The 16,969-nt window shown below is 46.0% G+C and overlaps 1 long non-coding RNA gene and 1 other non-coding gene across 2 annotated transcripts; both read left to right on the forward strand.

The window, feature by feature from the left end:
* Positions 1–375: 375 nt before the first annotated feature.
* Positions 376–483, forward strand: LOC113265712 (small nucleolar RNA SNORA2/SNORA34 family). The gene has a single exon (XR_003320118.2). It is a non-coding gene; the product is annotated as a small nucleolar RNA SNORA2/SNORA34 family (small nucleolar RNA).
* A 7,355-nt stretch (positions 484–7,838) lies between these two features.
* LOC130544721 (uncharacterized) lies at positions 7,839–16,912 on the forward strand. Its single transcript, XR_008961245.1, has 5 exons — positions 7,839–8,883; positions 8,983–9,128; positions 12,104–12,243; positions 15,786–16,072; positions 16,657–16,912. It is a non-coding gene; the product is annotated as an uncharacterized LOC130544721 (long non-coding RNA).
* The last annotated feature ends 57 nt before the right edge of the window (positions 16,913–16,969 follow it).

Raw genomic sequence — 16,969 nt, forward strand, 5'->3', positions numbered from 1 at the left:
ACCTCTCCTCAGCGTTCTGGGAGACCCGAGCTGTCAGCCCCACAGGCGGGTGTCAGAATCACCAGGGGACATTTATTGATTTACCTGCTAATTAATGTCTTTATTATGGACTATTTCAACAACAGAAAGATGACAGACATATAACAAACATCCACATATGTTTGCCACTGCAGAAACAAAAGTTGCCTATTTAGTTTAGTGTTCCTGTGGCCTCAGAGAAATGGAAAAAATTGTGCGGTAATTACCAATATACCCACCATAAGATTCTATAATTTACATTTTACTATTTGTTTTATCACGCGACTGTGCATTTCTCCACCCGTCTCTCCATCCATCAGCCCACCTCATTTTTCATGCATTTCAAAGTAAATTACATTGGCCCTGAGTCAAGGCCAGCAGTTTGCTGAAGCTGTTGGTTTCAAGCAGGAGCCTGAAGAAATGCCTTTCTAGGGGCACCTGGAGAGTTCAGTCGGTAGGACATGCAACTCTTGATCTCGGGGTCTTGCGTTCAGGCCGGCCCCACATTGGCTGCAGAGCCTACTTAAAGGAAAACAAACAAACAAACAAACAAACAAACAAAGCTTCCATAAACATTTCTGTACAACTTTGTGTATGTGTGTGGCCACAGGTTTTCATTTCTCTTGGGTAAATACACGGGAATAGATGTGCTGGGTTGTAAGGTAGATGTTTAATTTTATGAGGAACTGTCACACATTTTCCCAAAGCTGTGCCATTTGTTTTCTTTTTCTTTTTTGAAGATTTTATTTATTTACTTGAGAGAGAGAGAGAGAGAGAGCCCTTGAGTGGAGAGGTGGGGTTGAGGGGGAGGCAGAAGCAGACCCCCACTGAGCAGGGAGCCCGATGCGGGGCTCCATCCCAGAACGCCGGGATCACGCCTGAGCTGAAGGCAGACGCCCAACGACTGAGCCACCCAGGCACCTGCCAACTGAGCCATTTTAAACTTTCGCCCAAAATGTAGAGCTTTGGTTACTCTATATCTTCTTCGACATTTGGTATTTTCAGTCTTGAATTTTAGCCATTTCGGTGGCAGGGTGGAAGTATCTCATTGTGATTTCAGCTTGCATTTCCCTGATGGCCAAGTGACGGAGACTGCTTTTTCCTGTGCATATTGGCTATCCATCTGTCTTCGCGAAGCGTCTTTTCAAATCCCTTGCCTATTTTAAAAATTGGATTGTTTTCATTATTGAGTTTTAAGAATGCTTTTTATATCCCAGATACCTTTCCTTTGTCAGATATACATTTTGAGAATACTTTTACTCAGTCCATGGCTCATCTATTCATTTTTTTTCTTTCTTTTTTTAAGAATGGGAGGGGCAGAGGGAAGAAGGAGAAGCAGACCCCCCACCCCCAGCTGATCAGGGAGCCCAGTGTGGGACTCCATCCCAGTACCCTGAGGTCATGACCTGGGCCGCAGTCAGAAGCTTAACTGACTGAACCACCCAGGAGCCCTTCATCTATTCATTTTCTTAATGATGTTTTTTGATAAGCAGAAGTTTTAAATTTTGATAAGTCTGATTTATTAATTTTTTTCTTTTATGGTTGTTGCTTTGTATCCTAAGAAACCTTTGCCTATATCTGAGTGATGAAGATATTCTGTTTTCTTCTTTTTTTTTTTTTTTTCAAGATTTTATTTATTTATTTGAGAGAGAGAGCACAATTAGGGGGAGTGGGAGAGGGTGAAGTGGGCTCCCTGCTGAGCAGGGAGCCCAACATGGGGCTTGATCCCAGGACCCTGGGATCATGACCTCAGCCAAAGGCAGATGCTTAACTGACTGAGCCACCCAGGTGCCCCTCTGTGTTTTCTTCTAAAAACTGTAAAAGTTTTAGCTTTTTTTTTTCTTTAAGATTTATGTATTTATTTGAGAGAGAGAGAGAGAGAGCACACACGCACGTGGGAGGGGAGGGGCAGAGGGAGAGGGAGATGGAGAATCTCAACTAGACTCCCTGCTGAACATGGACCCCAACACGGGGCCCAGTCCCACGACCCTGAGATCATGACCCTGAGATCACAACCTTAGCAGAAACCAAGAGTTGGACGCTTAACCAACAGAGCTGCCCAGGTGCCCCTAAAGTTTAGCTTTTATACTTAGGTCTAGGATCCATCATGGATTGATGTTCATATATGATGTGTGAGGTAAAGGGGCTGGGGTTTGTTTCTTTACCTCCATATGGATATCCAGTTTCCAAGCAATATTTGTTGAAGTCACTCTCCTCTTCCCACTGGTTTGCTTTCATGCCATTGTTGAAAACCAAGTGGCCACATAAGTGTTTATTTCTGGTGGGACCTCTGTTTTTTAAAAGCTCCTCTGATTCTGATTCTGGTGCACATCCTTAGGGTGCAAGCCCTTGGGGTCCTGACCACTTGCTGGTAAGGTGGTTGGTGATTTAAAAGGTTGTGTGTGTCCGTGTATTGTGGACACGGGAATGTAGTGAACTGTATGCAAATTTTGCAGAGTTATGGTCAGTGGTGCAGCTGTGTTTCCTGGTGAGCAGGGAGCAGCAGATAGAGTTCTCTAGAGCTTGACTGACGTGTTCTACCAGGAATCCAGTGGTAAAGTCCCGATTAGAGGCTGAACAATGCCACCCTAGTTGGGGTACCAGCTTCCCACCATGATGATGTGATGGCCGTGGGCATCAAGGCGGCCATTGATCTTTAGGAGCACTGCTGTTTATTCTCGGCCAGAGTACCTGCGACCCAAGAGATGATGGACTTAAGGGGCAGTTTCCAGATCACAGGGTCACCAAAAGTCCCCTTGAACGATAATGTTCAGGATTTTGAGTGATCCTCGATGACACGAGGAATGGTGTCATGTCTGATCTCAACACTGATATGCAGGATCCTGCTGCCAGGGCATGGATGGCTGTTCGGAAGGAAGAGGGTCCGGTTCATTCTGTACGTTTGGGTGAACTTGAATTCCAGGCAACTTGGTGATGGTCCTGCAGAATTGCTCAGACCTGCAGCAACAAAGCTGGCGTGACCGCAAAGTTCTCAGGCCGTGGGGCTTTCCTGCCATGCTCAGCTCATGTGACGGGCTCTCTGCTGGACAGTTTGGGCTGCTTAGTTGGCAAATGTGAATGTCCAGCTCTTTGGAGACTTTGATCAGATAGGAGCAGAACCAAGTGAGCTCCAGGCACTGCTGGCTGTCAGGTGATGGGAAATCCCCTCCCTGCACACCGCCTGGCTCAGTAGCTAGCAACGTCTCCCCCCCACCCCACCCCCGCCCCAAGTCACGTGCATTAGCCATCATAGGTTCCTTCACACCGCGTCAGAGCAGAAGTCACTTAGTCTGGGGACTTCTTGGGACAGGTTGGAAGAGTTGACTTGGAGGATGTAAGGTTTGGCTGGTTTGGAGGAAGGTAAAGGACATGTTAGAAATAGAGTAATCCCTGAAAGAAAACACACAGTGAGGCTGGAGAGATGGAATCCCATCTCTTTTCTGAGGTCACTTGGGGCAATCAGGATGGGAAAGCAGGGCATGGACTGTTCAGATTCTTGATCCCTAAGAAACCCCATTCTAGAATTAATTGCCTGGGATAAGTTGTTCTAACCCAGGAGCCCAGACCCTTTGCCCTTCGTCTTGCAGATACATACTGCCTAGAATGAACGTGTCCAGGGTCTGGCTCACAAAACTACACTTCTCAGGATTGGCCTGGAGGTGGCGCCCCTGCTGTTGGTCTGGAACCACCGGACCCCACTCAGGCGGGTCTGGCAAAGGGATGAGGACGTTACCCAGTGAAAGATACCCAGAGGGTTAGGCTGGTCCTTTTCTTTTTCTTTCTCCCCCCCCCCCTTTTTTTTTTAAAGAGAGAAAGAGTGAGGGTGAGGGGAAGGGGGCGGAGGCACAGAGGGAGAGGGAGAGGGAGAGAGAATCCCAAGCAGTCCCCAGAAGCAGGGCTCGAACTCATGACCCTGAGATCACGACCTGAGCCGAAATCAAGAGTCCCATGGTTAACTGACTGAACATCCCAGGTACCCCAAGGCTGGTCCCTTTCATCATCTCCTGGAAAAGGACAAGGACATTGCCCAAGCCTAGGAGCACTGCCGTATCTTCCAACTGCTCAAGACTCATCTTGAAATCTGTTTTTAAATCCCATCCCCTCAGATCCAGAGTGATCTGGGTTTTAAATACTACAACCCGATTTCTTTGTAAAACATTTCAAATCTGGTCTTACCACGAATCCTTCCAAGACACACTTTAAAAATTTTGATCAAGGGGCGACTGGCTGGCTTAGTTGGAAAAACATGTGACTCTTGATCGCGGGGTCGTGAGTTCGAGTCCCACATCAGGTGAGGAGATCACTTAAATAAATATAACTTAAAGAAAAAAATTCTTCTGATCAAAACGCACTCTGAGTGTTTAAAGGGCAAAGATACATGTGACCTCCTTAAGGAAAGGGTTGCAAGCAGGGCTAGACTGAGGAGCCAGTAACACCCTGGCCAGCCCTTTCCAGCCCTTTCCTAGTTAGAGTGAGCCCCGGGTCCCTTAGCGGAGGGGTCAGGAAGGAGGCAGAGCTACAGACAGTCTGGGACCCCTTGCTAGAAGGGGTTCTGTCTCTTCATCTCTGGGCCACTGTTCCGGCCAAGGGATCCGATCCTTGCAAACAGGCTGAGGCATGTCTGCAAGACTGCCTTCCGTTCCTTACTCTGTGATCTGCTTCTAGTTTCTAAGCATGACAGAAAGTGGAGAGTCAGCAAAGCAAGGCACCGTCCTGGGTGGCGAGTGCTTTAAGACTGCGGTAGCCCTGGCTGAGGGCAGAGCCTATGAAATGAGGTCCAGCCTGGCCATGACTGCCCTCAGGGCAATCCACTGTGCGCATGTGCACATGTGTGTGTGCACGTGCGTGCGTGTGTTCCCAGGGCAGGGCAAAACAGAGCCTTTCCTTCCAGTCTCAATCCATGGATACACCATCCGAGCCGAGGTGTGGGGAGCGTTCCCCTAGAAGCTTCTTATTTGTTCTATGCCTTCAGCATCAGCTGGCAAATGAATCCCATGTTGCATCTACCCCTTCTCTTCCCCTAAGAAAAAGGTCGTTCGTTTTATGATCAAGCTAACATATATTCACTTTTGAGTAAAGCAAATAAATGTTTAATAAAATTTGGAAGCTCCTAAGACACTTGGCTTTATAGCTTCCTGGCTGAGAAAGCGGCCTGTGTAAGAGTGAGGAGATGATGAAGCCTACAGTAACTCAGGGTGGGCTTTCGACGGTCGGGAAATCGAACTATTCTGTCCCGTATTGCTTGGGGAAGATGACTTGTTAGGAGGACTCACTGGGGCTTCGCAATACTGTACTTGCTTCACTTCCTATGTGCCAGCACTTTCCAGGGAGCAGTGAGGGCCCAAACCGTGTGATGGAAACCCTGTTCAGAAAAGAAGCTTGTGTGTAGCTGCCCCCCTGGAAACGAAATTTGTTTTCTGCTGCCAGGCCGGGGGGGCTGCGAATTCTTGAACGGTGTGCCTGGGGTGGGGTGGGGGGGGTCAGAGGCGACTCTGTCACCGTCCTGACAAAGCTGTGAAGGCCGGCAGCTGGCTTCTCCAGGCTGGGTGTTCCCGGTGGCTTCGGAGGACTCGGGAATGAAGGGATAGAAATCACCATCAATAGTTGGAGCCCAAGACTATTTCCAGGCAAAGCCCTACGAGCTTGAAATGTGCGTCTCTTCCCAGTTTGTTTTATTCTTGCCCTTTGGGTTATTTTTTTTTTTTTCTAATCTTTTCATTCCCTTCACTCAGAATGAGGTAAGTAATTGATTTCCTTATCAAGATGCCGGGCGATACATTTTCCACGGCTCTCAGAGCGCACGGCGAATCTAGAACCGTCTGGCGGGCGCCGCTTTCCGCCGCGGTCATTTTTACTGTCAAGGTAAACCTGCTGGCATGTGTTCTTTTCATATTTCATTCAGAAGCGTTGTCTTTTACTGGCCGAAAGGAATGGTGACAGTCTTCACTTTGTGATTGCGTTATCCAAAAATAAAAAAGGATTTTTAACAACGATCAAGATAAAGCTGGTTAGATCATTTCTAATGGTGATGAACTGGTTCCTGAAGATTTGATTAAAGACAAAACTAGGTCATGGAAGCAGGATCCAAATGAGACAGAAAGAAAGCCCATGGCAGGGGCGGGGGGCGGGGGAAGGAAGGTGTGGAAACACAGACACAGTAAAAGAAAAAAATTGGGAAAGTATAAAAATCACAAAGAAAAACCCACCAATCACCTTGCGTATTTTTCTCCGTCTCTCTGTGTCTGTGTCTGTCTGTCTGTCTCTAAATGTTAGAAAAGGGACTAGAAACCTTACTAATGGATAATAGTATCAGGGGAGCCTGGCTGTCTTAGTAGAACATGTGACTCTTGATCTCTGGGTGGCAAGTTCAAGCCCCACGTTCGGGGTAGAGTTTACTTAAAAAAAAAACAAAAACAAAAAAAAAAAACCCTATCAGCTGAGGGTAACTTTATTGCTGAAAGGATGAGAAGAACTTATTAAAGAAGGCTGAAGTCATGGTGGCTGGCGGGCTCTGTCAGCGGAGCATGCAACCCTTGATCTCAGGGTCGTAAGTTTGAGCCTTACTCTGGGTATAGAGGTCACTCAAAAAAGTAATTAAAAAAAAAAAAAAGGACGAGTTAAGATATATTTATGATTTTTTCTCCATTGCTTACACCACTTATGATTTTTCTTACTAATTTTTATTGCTATAATTCACATACCATAAAGTTCACCCTTTTAAATAAGTGTACAATTCAGTGGGTTTTAGTGTAGTCAAAAGGTTGTGCGGCCATCCCCACATCACCACTATCTGGTTCCAGAACATTTTCAGCACCCCCAAAAAGAAGCCTCGTGACCACTGGCAGTCACTCCCCCATTCTCCCCTCTCTCATTTCCCGACAACCACTCGTCTACTTTCTGTTTCTATGAATTTGCCTATTGTGGACATTTCATGTAAATGCAATCATGTAATATGTGGCTTTTAGTGATTGGCCTCTTTCACTAAGCATAAGTTTTTCTAATCGTGGAGAACTATACATAATATAAAATTCATATAGCATTTTAGAAATTTTACTTATTTTTAAAGATTTATTTATTAATTTTAGAGAGAGAGCATGGTGGGGAGGAGCAGAGAGACAGAGAGACAGAGAGAATCTCAAGCAGACTCCCCACTGAGCACACAGCCTGACTCGGGGCTTGATCTCATGGCCCTGAGATCATGATCTGAGCCAAAATCCAGTGTTGGATGCCTAACCCACTAAGCCACCCAGGCGCCCCTCATTTTAGGCATTTTAAAGTACCCAGTTCAGGGTACTGCCAGTTGGTGCAGCACGTGACTCTTGATCTCAGGGCTGTGAGTTCGAGCCCCATGTTGGGTGTAGAGATTACTTAAAAATAAAATCTTAAAAAAAAAATAAAGTATACAATTCAGTGGCATTCAGTACATTTGCACTGTTGTGCAGCCATCACCACCATCCATCTCCAGAACTTCTTCATCTTCCACAAATGGAACTCCATACCCGTTGAAACACTAGCTCCCCATTCCCCCCCAGTCCCTGGCAACCACCCCTCTACTTCCTGTCTCGATGGATTTGACTACTCTAGAGAAGTCATATAAGCAGAACCATACATAATTTGTCCTTTTGTGTCTGCTCATTTCACTTGGCATAATGTCTTCAAAGTCCATCCATGTTGTAGCCTGCATCATAATTTCCTTCTCTTTAAAGACCGAATAATATTGCATCGTATGGCTATACTACATTTAAATTACCCATTCATTAGTTGATGGACATTGGGTTGTTTTCACCTTCTGGCAATTGTAATGCTACCGTGAACATCTGTGTAACAAGTTTTTGCATGAACGTAAATTTTCAATTCTCTTGGCTGTGTACCTAGGAGAACAACTGTTGCATCATATGGTAAGTCATGTTGAACCTTTTATGAAATTACCCAAGTGGTTTCAACATTGCTGCACCATTTTATACAAAAATACGTAAGGGTTCCAATTTCCCTGTATTTACCAACACTCGTTATCCCCTCTCCTTTCTTTTCTTTTCTTTTTCTTTTTTTAAAGATTTTATTTATCTATTTGACAGAGAAAGAGAGAGAGAGCACGTGCGTGAGTGGGGGGAGGGACAAGGGGAGAGGGAGAAGCAGACTCCCCACTGAGCAGGGAGCCCAATGAAGGGCTTGATCCCAGGACCCCGAGATCATGACCCGAGCAGAAGGCAGATGCTTAACCTTCTGAGCCACCCAGACGCCCCTCCCCCTCCTTTTTTCTTAAATTACAACTATCCTGGTGGATGTGACATAGCCTCATTGTGGTTTAATCAGAATTTTATAATGTATTAATTTTTTTAAAGTAAGCTCTATGCCTAACATGGGACTCGAACTCACATCCCCAAGATCAAGAGTTGCGCACCCTACCGCCTGAGCCAGCCAGGTGCCCCATGATGTTTTAGTTTTTGAAATCAGGAGAGTCTACTAATTCTTTTCTTGTATAATTAGTAAAATAGTTATTTTCCACAAGAAGTGCATTGCTGATACACGCTTGGATGTAAAGAACAAAACACATCTAAGTTTCTGTGCTGCAAATGGATTGTTCCCCCAGCTAACAGTTACAGGGGAAGTCAGAGACGGGCTCCAGGCTGACATGAGGTAAAGTGTTCTTCCTGGGGGAGGGGGAGTGTTGGGCTTTAATCTCCAGGTACTTCAAAGACAATAATCAAAAGAGAAACTTTTTGAGAATTTCCCATGATACCAGGCTCTGTGTTACACGCTTTCTGTGTGTTTTTCATTTAAGCCTTAAAATAATCCTAAGTACTATTTTTACTTTTGTTTTGCAGCTGAGAAAACTAAGGCTCAGAGAGGGAACAAATGAGGCAGGTGAGGCTCCTATGTGATTGTCCCAGGGCTGAATCCACACCTGAAGCCTGAGTATTCTTTTTTAAAATTTTAAAATATTTTATTTATTTATTTATTTAGGAGAGAGAGAGAGCACTAGCAGGGGGAGGTGCAGAGGGAGAAACAGACTCCCCACTGAGTGTGGAGCCCAATGTGGGGCTCGATCCCAGGACGCTGAGATCACAACCTGAGCCAAAGTCAGACGCCTAACTGACTGAGCCACCCAGGTACCCTTTTACTCTTTGCATTTTTTGTTTGTTCATTTATTTTTTGAGGCTTATTTATTTATTTGAAAGAGACAGAGAGAGAAAGAGCAAGTTGGGGGGGAGGTACGGGGGAGAAGGAGAGAAGCAGAATCCCCAGTGAGCACAGAGCCTGAGGTGGGGCTTGGTTTCAAGACCCTGAGATCATAACCTGAGCCAGAATCAAGAGTTGGACGCTTAACCAACCGAGCCAGGCAGGTACTGAGGCCTGAATAGTAACATTGGGCTGTTCTGTGTTACTTTCCACACAGTTTTCAGTGTTCTCCTATTAATAAAATAATAAATAATAAAAATTCATGACAGTGTCATTATCACTAAACTTTATTAAGTGTCGGCTGAGTTTCAGGCACTGTACTGGGCTCCTTCTGTGCATTCTCTTATTTAATACTCATAACAACCCAATGAGGTGGATACTATAATCATTCCCATTTCTCATATGATGAAACAGAGGTTAAGAAACCTGCCTAGGGGGCGCCTGGGTGGCACAGCGGTTAAGCATCTGCCTTTGGCTCAGGGCGTGATCCTGGCGTTATGGGATCGAGCCCCACATCAGGCTCCTCTGCTATGAGCCTGCTTCTTCCTCTCCCACTCCTCCTGCTTGTGTTCCCTCTCTCGCTGGCTGTCTCTATCTCTGTCAAATAAATAAATAAAATCTTTAAAAAAAGAAAAGAAAAGAAAAGAAAAGAAACCTGCCCAGAACCACAGAGTTGCCCCAATACACTTAGTCTTCTTATTGTCTCCCAAATATGCTGGGTCCACTATGTCCAGAATGTTCTTCCCCAGATTTTCACATAGATGGTTTCTATGTTCAGATTTGAGTTAGAATGTCATCTTTTCACAGAAGCCCTCCCTCCTCACCCTATCCGAAGTAGCATTGTATGTACTACCTGCATATAGTAGGTGCTTAATAGATAGTTACTGAGTAAGTGAAGGCGCCCCAAGGACATTCCCAGCCCCCTATGTTGGCTTCCCCCATTCCCACAGGCCAGGATAGCTTGTCTGCCTGGGTCAAGTCCTTTCCCCCAATGATACCACCTTCTCTGAGCACGTACAAGACTGTCAGCCCTCACGCATCAAGCTGTTCCAGTCCCTTCAACCCTGAAATAGTCCTTCCCTTCACTCTCAAGCGATCAATCGATGTCTCTTTTTGCACACTCAACAACAATCTCTCTTGAGTCTCCATCATGCTGGATCTGCTGGAAGGGAATGAATGAGGAGCAGTTCTACCCTCAAGGGGCTTTCTCCACTTGCAGGCTGAACAGATGTGTGAACAAGCAAATACAACACAGTGGGAAAAGTGCAAAAGAGAGGCACACATGATCACTTGCACAACACGTAATCGAAAATAAGGAGATGCAGGGCGCCTGGGGGGCTCAGTCAGTTAAGCATCTGACGGTTGATGATCTCAGGGTCAGGAGATCCAGCCCTGCATCGGACTCCGTGCTGAGCACGGAGCCTGCTTAAGATTCTCTCTCTTCCTCTCCTTCTGTCCCCTTCCCCCACCCTCCCAGTCATGCTCTCTCTCAAAAAAAAAAAAATAATAATAAAATAAAGAGATGCATATGTAAGGCTCGAGGGAGGCTCAGTAGAGCAAATGTAGGCAAGAGACGATGAGGCTCTGAACAAATAAAAATTCACCATCAACACATTTAAACTATATATGGTGTGTTGGTTTCAAATCCTGGCTCCACGCACTAGCTATGTGACCTTGGCAAATTCTGTAACCCCTGGGATCTCGTTTCTACCTAGGGGAAATAATACCTAGTCCAGAGCAGTGCTGTGAGGATTAAATGAGATAACATTTCATAATGTATATACTTAATCAATGATACATTTAAATTACTGTCGATAAACAATTTTAATTTGTTTTTTGAGTAACTCTACCCCCAATGCGGGGCTCAAATTCATGATCCCAAGATCAAGAGTTGCATGTTCTACCAACTGAGCCAGCCAGCCGCCCTGATAAACAGTTTAAATACAGGGAAAAAATGCTTTTAGCACGGGGGCGCCTGGGTGGATCAGTCCGTTAAGCGTCTGCCTTTGGCTCAGGTCATGATCCCCGAGTCCTGAGATCGACCCCCGCATTGGGCTTCCTGCCCAGGGGGGATTCTGCTTCTCTCTGCCCCTCTCCCTCTGCCCCCTCCCTGCTCGTGCTCTTTCTCTCTCTCTCAAATAAATAAATAAAATCTTTAAAAAAAAAAAAAAGCTTTTAGTACAAAGTTGTGAATAGGAAAAAGTTGTTGTTTATAACAGGAAAAATTTTGAAGCAAGCAAAAACCTCTTGATGGAACATTCTGAAACCATTAAATTGTGAGAATGTATTGTACAGTCGTAGATGCAATGCACTGGACAAAATGGTGTATATGGTGTCATCTTGGCTATGTAAATACATCCCCAAAGTCCCTGGGCCTCTCCAGCCTGTGGGTTTAAATGAGGCTACATTCACCTTGTACTCAAATTTCTCCGCCTCAGTGCCCCCACCTGCTACTGCAGACCTCTGCAAAGGCCCTAGGGGCCCTAGGGAGTAGCTAGAATGTATTTGCTCCTCGTCCCACCACCCCAATATTCAAAATGTAGGTACTTGATAGGCATAGCTACTCTTTTTCCAGGTGTTTGCTCTTGCCAACCTCACAAAAGACACCTCCCTATAGGGTGACCAACCATCTGGTTTGCCTGGAGTTGAGACATTTCCTGGGATGCCAGCCTTTTAGTGCCCACACTGGGAAAGTCCTTAGCGAACTGGGATAAATTGGCCACCTTATCTCACTGTGTAGGGGACTCCGAAATTTGCAAAGTCTTTAGGTCCCCAAATGGGGTTTGTTTCCTCAGCTGGAGCCAGGCTGTGTTCCTCGTAAAATAAAGACTGGTGGATTGCACAGAGGATGGGGCGAGCCAAATATTCAGGCTTGAATTCAGGGGGCTTTTATCCTTGGTCCCAGGGAAGTGAGACAACAAATCGAAAGGTTGCTTGGGAAACAAGTGATCAGAGCGCAGGTCTGGACAAGAGATGCTGGTCTGGGGAACAGGAACTCATGAGGGCAGCTCAAACCATGGAGTGACTGGAGGATCTAGGAGCTTTGTAAGTAGGACAAAAGCTTGAAAATCATGACATCTGAGCCAATAAGTAGGGGAACACATGTCCACAAAAGAAATGAGAAGAGTGGCTAAAGAGATAGGAGGAAAAGTAGGATTTGAGGTTTGCAGCTTTGGGGCACAGTTTCCACAATCAGCTGTTGGTTTCCATTTGACTGTGTCTTACCCCAGAGCCAGTGTTACTACTGTCTGATCTTTCTCTGGACTTCTCTCCAGTTCCTGAAATGTAAGTGATTCCCTAAGTTCTGTATGAGGTACACTTTTCTCTCTGCACTCTCTTCCATGACAGTTTTTTTTTTTTCAGGTTCATTTATTTATTTGAGAGAGAGAGAGAGAGAGAGTGCTCGCGCACAAGTGAGCAGGGGGAGGGGCACAGGGAGAGCGAGAATCCTGAAGCAAACGTCACGCTGAGTGTGGAGCCTGACTCAGGGCTCGATTCCAGGACCCTGAGATCATAACTTGAGCCAAAACCAAGAGCAGACCGCTCAACCGACTGCGCCACTCAGGTGCCCCTCTTCCATGATTGTTTCATTTATCCACATGGCCGCCATTTTCATCTCAAAGAGGCTGGTTCTCAAATTGCTCCTCTAGCATCCATTTCTGCAGAGCTTCAGTCCCCATTTCAAACGGTCTCCTGGACATTTTTGCTTTGTTTCCCCACCAATAAGCCAAATTCAGCCTGCCTAAGATGAAACATGGCAGGATCACAATTGTCAACATTAGCGTGGAAGGAACCCTAGGGATGACCTAATCCAGACCTGCCAAACCAGGGAGCTATGACACACACCAGCACACAGCGAATGAGATCTGGGCAGGTACAGATGGTCATCCTCGCAGCCCCCAGCGAGGCTGGGGCCTCTGGACCTTTTACCTCTGTCCACTATGGCCTCATCCTCTGATGGCCCTAAGAGAGTGGGGTCTGATAGTGAGCAAAAGGCCACCATTGGCAGTCAGATGCAGGGCACGTCACTGCCTGCGTAAAGATGCTGGCGGGGTCTGTGTCCCGGGTGCGCGAGGATCATGAGGAGCAATGCAGTGGAGCGGGAGCTATGAGTGAGTGTGTGTGTGCGCGTGCGCGTTTGGACGGGGCGGGGGGGCTGGAGGTTCTGGTGCACGCCGCTCAGAAACTCTGCCTTTGCATACTTTTATGTCAGAAAATTTGTCTGTGACCGGTGTGCCACACGTAATGTCCAGGCTGTGAGGTGACCATTCTCAAAATGCCTGTGTGTTCTGCAAATTAGAACCTCATCATTATTTTGAATTACTAGCTATGAAAATGTTTGGATCTAAAATCCACAAGAAATTTTATAAGCACATTTGTCAATGAAAGAAAAGAAAGAGCTTTAAATATAACTTAAATATAATTTCTACTGTTGTAAATGTTCCAGTGGTTATAAAAGTTCTTTCAATTTTTTTTTTTTTTTTATCACCTACTGCTGCACAGAGTTTCTTGTCATTTAAAGAGATCACTGCTAAAGAGTCTGGATCAGGAATTGCATGAGCTATTTAAAACACAAAGCTGAGAATATAAAGTTAGGTACCAGGATTCGAGTTCAAGTTTCTCATTTAATAAAGAAAAGCTGGGGCACTGTGTGGCTCAGTAGGTTAAGTGGCTGCCTTTGGCTGAGGTCATGATCCCAGGGTCCTGGGATCGAGCCCCACGTCAGGCTCCTTGCTCAGCGGGAAGTCTGCTTCTTTCTCTCCCCCTACTTATGCTCTATCTTTTACTATCTCTCTCAATAAATAAATAAATTTCTTTTAAAAAGATAAATAAAATAAAAATTTTATTTATTTAAAAGATTTTATTTATTTATTGACAGAGAGAAATCACAAACAGTTTCCTCAGGGTAGCAGGCAGAGGGAGAAGGAGAAGCAGGCTCCCTGCTGAGCAGGGAGCCCAATGAGGGGTTTGATCTTAGGACCCCGGGATCATGACCTGAGCTGAAGGCAGATGCTTAACTGACTGAGCCACCCAGGCGCCCCTCTTTTTTTTTTTTTTTTTAATCATGGTAATTTTTTTTTCAGTCTTAGATTCTGGAAAGTCTTTTTTTTCTTCTTTCTTTCTTTCTTTCTTACTTTCTTTTTTTTAGAGAGAGAGAGTGTGAGCATGCACGTGAGTGGTGAGGGGAGGGGTAGAGGGAGAGAGAGAATCCTAAGCAAGTTCCACACCCAGCAAGGAGCCCAACATGGCTGGCTCTCACGACTTTGAGATCATGACCTGAGCCGAAATCAAGAGCTGGACACTTTATCAACTGAGCCCGCCACGCGCCCCTGTCCTCTAGTTTCCATTAGATGCTCTAATTTTAATGTGTTGGAAAGTACAGATCTACCCAGCCCCCTCCACTAATTTGTGAGGAACCTGGGGCTGCATCAGGGTTGAGAGAGCTAAGGTCACAGAGCTAATCACTTCCTTCCTAAACCAGCTCCTATGCTGACTTTCTGAGTCTTAACTGCGGGTCTGTGATCCGTCACTCTCTGAGTCACTCCAGTCCAAGTCAACTCATGTTGACTTCTTTCTCTGTGTGTCATCTCTCACTCCACCTCTGTCCCCTCCCAGGTTGGAGGAACCCTCCACATGACGGGAGTGAAACCCAGGTGCTGCCATCCTGGCCTCCCCGGCGACTAGACTCTGCGCTCAGGCACAGACACCCCAGCCTTGGAGCTGGAAGCTAGCGGGGCTGTGGAGCAGGGCCCAGCGCCTCGTGTTGGTGCATTATCAGGACAAGCCGGGCCTCGTGCCAGGCAGCGACAGCCATGCTGTCTTCACCGGATTAGGAGCCTAATTTTGTAGCACTTCCTGGCTGAGGAATCAGAAGCTGGTTCTTGGGCGCTCGCAAAGATTCCGTGAGCTTAGAGCAGGCAGTGCTGGTTTCTGTTGCTTACAACCAATAACCCAACTGATAAGAAACCAGAACCAGGCTGGTTGTAGGCTGTAGACTCGCAGGAAAATGGGCTGAGGGTGGTCTGTGCCTGTATAGTCTTTTGAGGTGGATGGTGGAGAACACGCGTCTAATATTGAGGTTTGAGATTTAAAAACCCCACAGCAACTCATGGCAAAATAATTCAAGATATGTGTCACCTGGAATTAAAGGCAAGTCTTTAGAAGGGTGAATGGCAGTAGCCATCTAACATATAATGGATGTGAGAAGTTTGACTGTGGGGTGTGGTGCTTTCTTCCAACAGTGCCGGATACTTGGCAGCTCTCTCAGATTTACAAGACTACATATATGCAAATATATACCACATTTGTATATATGCTGCTTTCACGCATTTTCCAAATGACCCGAAAGCTTGCTAACATTAAGCAACAGCACAGAGTGGGAGTAGGTTCTTTAGCAGGGGCCAGCTACAGTGCAAGGATTTCTGCTCAGTGGTCCCCATGACCCAGGGGATCTGCCGGTGCTCTCTGCGCAGCCATGTGCTGGGATGCTGTACAGAGCCTGTGGCCAAAAGAGCATCCCTCTGTTGTGTTTATGGTTCTGGAGGAAAGCTTTGCTCTCTTTGGCTAACAACTATTCTCCTTTTTAGAAACTGTTCTGAAATTTCTCCTGGGCCCTGTCAAGATCGACAGCCTGGCCATGGAGTACCAGTGACCACGTGACCTATGTGGCTTATTAACTGAGTATCTGTCCCACTTGGCCATAAAGTGCCCGGTAGTGCCCTGCGCCTCAAGAGGACGTGGACTATATAAGAGCAGGCCTGAGCATTTCTCGGAGAAGACACAACCATGTGACTCGCAGTATGTTTCCTCACGTTTTACTGCCATCCCTCCCTCAATTCACAGCCACAGCCTCATGGAAAGCTCGCATGACCAGGTGACTAAGGAGGACATTTGAGCTTGGTTTACAAATGGCATCAGCAGGGAGGGGCTGTTATAGTTGCACTTGCAAATGTTCTTGAAAGGACAATGGCAAAAGGAAGTCTCCCAGTGGGTAGAGGTTTTGAGTTGTATTCTTACGGTTCTCTTTGCCTTGAGAAAGACTCTATTACCAGTTCATGGGCCAAGTGGTCAGGGACTTAGGTTGGTGACAAGATTTGGGAGAGAGGACATAGATGAACCTCTCAGAGCAGAACGAGAAAGTGGGACTATTTGTGTCCTATATGAATACTTACCAAAATGCCCCCTCTGCAAAAGAAGCTCTAAGTTATGGGACAAGAAGACCTACCTTGTGGATGTAGCTCAAGCTCCTTCCCTAGTCAAGCCAGTGCCAGTTTATTGGGATCATAAGCTCAGCGTGGGCTTCTCCAAGGAGAGGCTGACCTGGCTATTGCTATTGCTGGGTGACCGTTTTTGAAGGAATCATTATAATGGATTCTTTTTATCATGGTGGATGCAGTGAGTCAATCTCTTTGGGAAGAGATTTATACTGAATTTGGATTTGCTTTTTTTTTTTTTAAGATTTTATTCATGAGAGAGAGAGAGAGTGCACAAGCAGGTGGAGAGGCAGAGGGAGAACGAGAAGCAGACTCCTCGCTGAGCTGGAAGGTCAACACAGGACTCGATCCCAGGAACTGGAGATTGCAACCTGAGCCGAAGGCAGACTCCCAACCGTCTGAGCCACCCAGGCTCCCGAATTTGGATTTGTTTTTCCCACCAGTGGTGCTTTTACCATCACCATCCTCCTACATAGGTTTAATGAAGACCTTATTCGCCACCACAGTATCTTCTTCTTTTTTTTTTTTATTAAGATTTTGTTTATTTATTTGAGAGA

The sequence above is a fragment of the Ursus arctos genome, unplaced genomic scaffold, assembly GCF_023065955.2.
Source record: "Ursus arctos isolate Adak ecotype North America unplaced genomic scaffold, UrsArc2.0 scaffold_24, whole genome shotgun sequence".
Lineage (NCBI taxonomy): Eukaryota > Metazoa > Chordata > Mammalia > Carnivora > Ursidae > Ursus > Ursus arctos.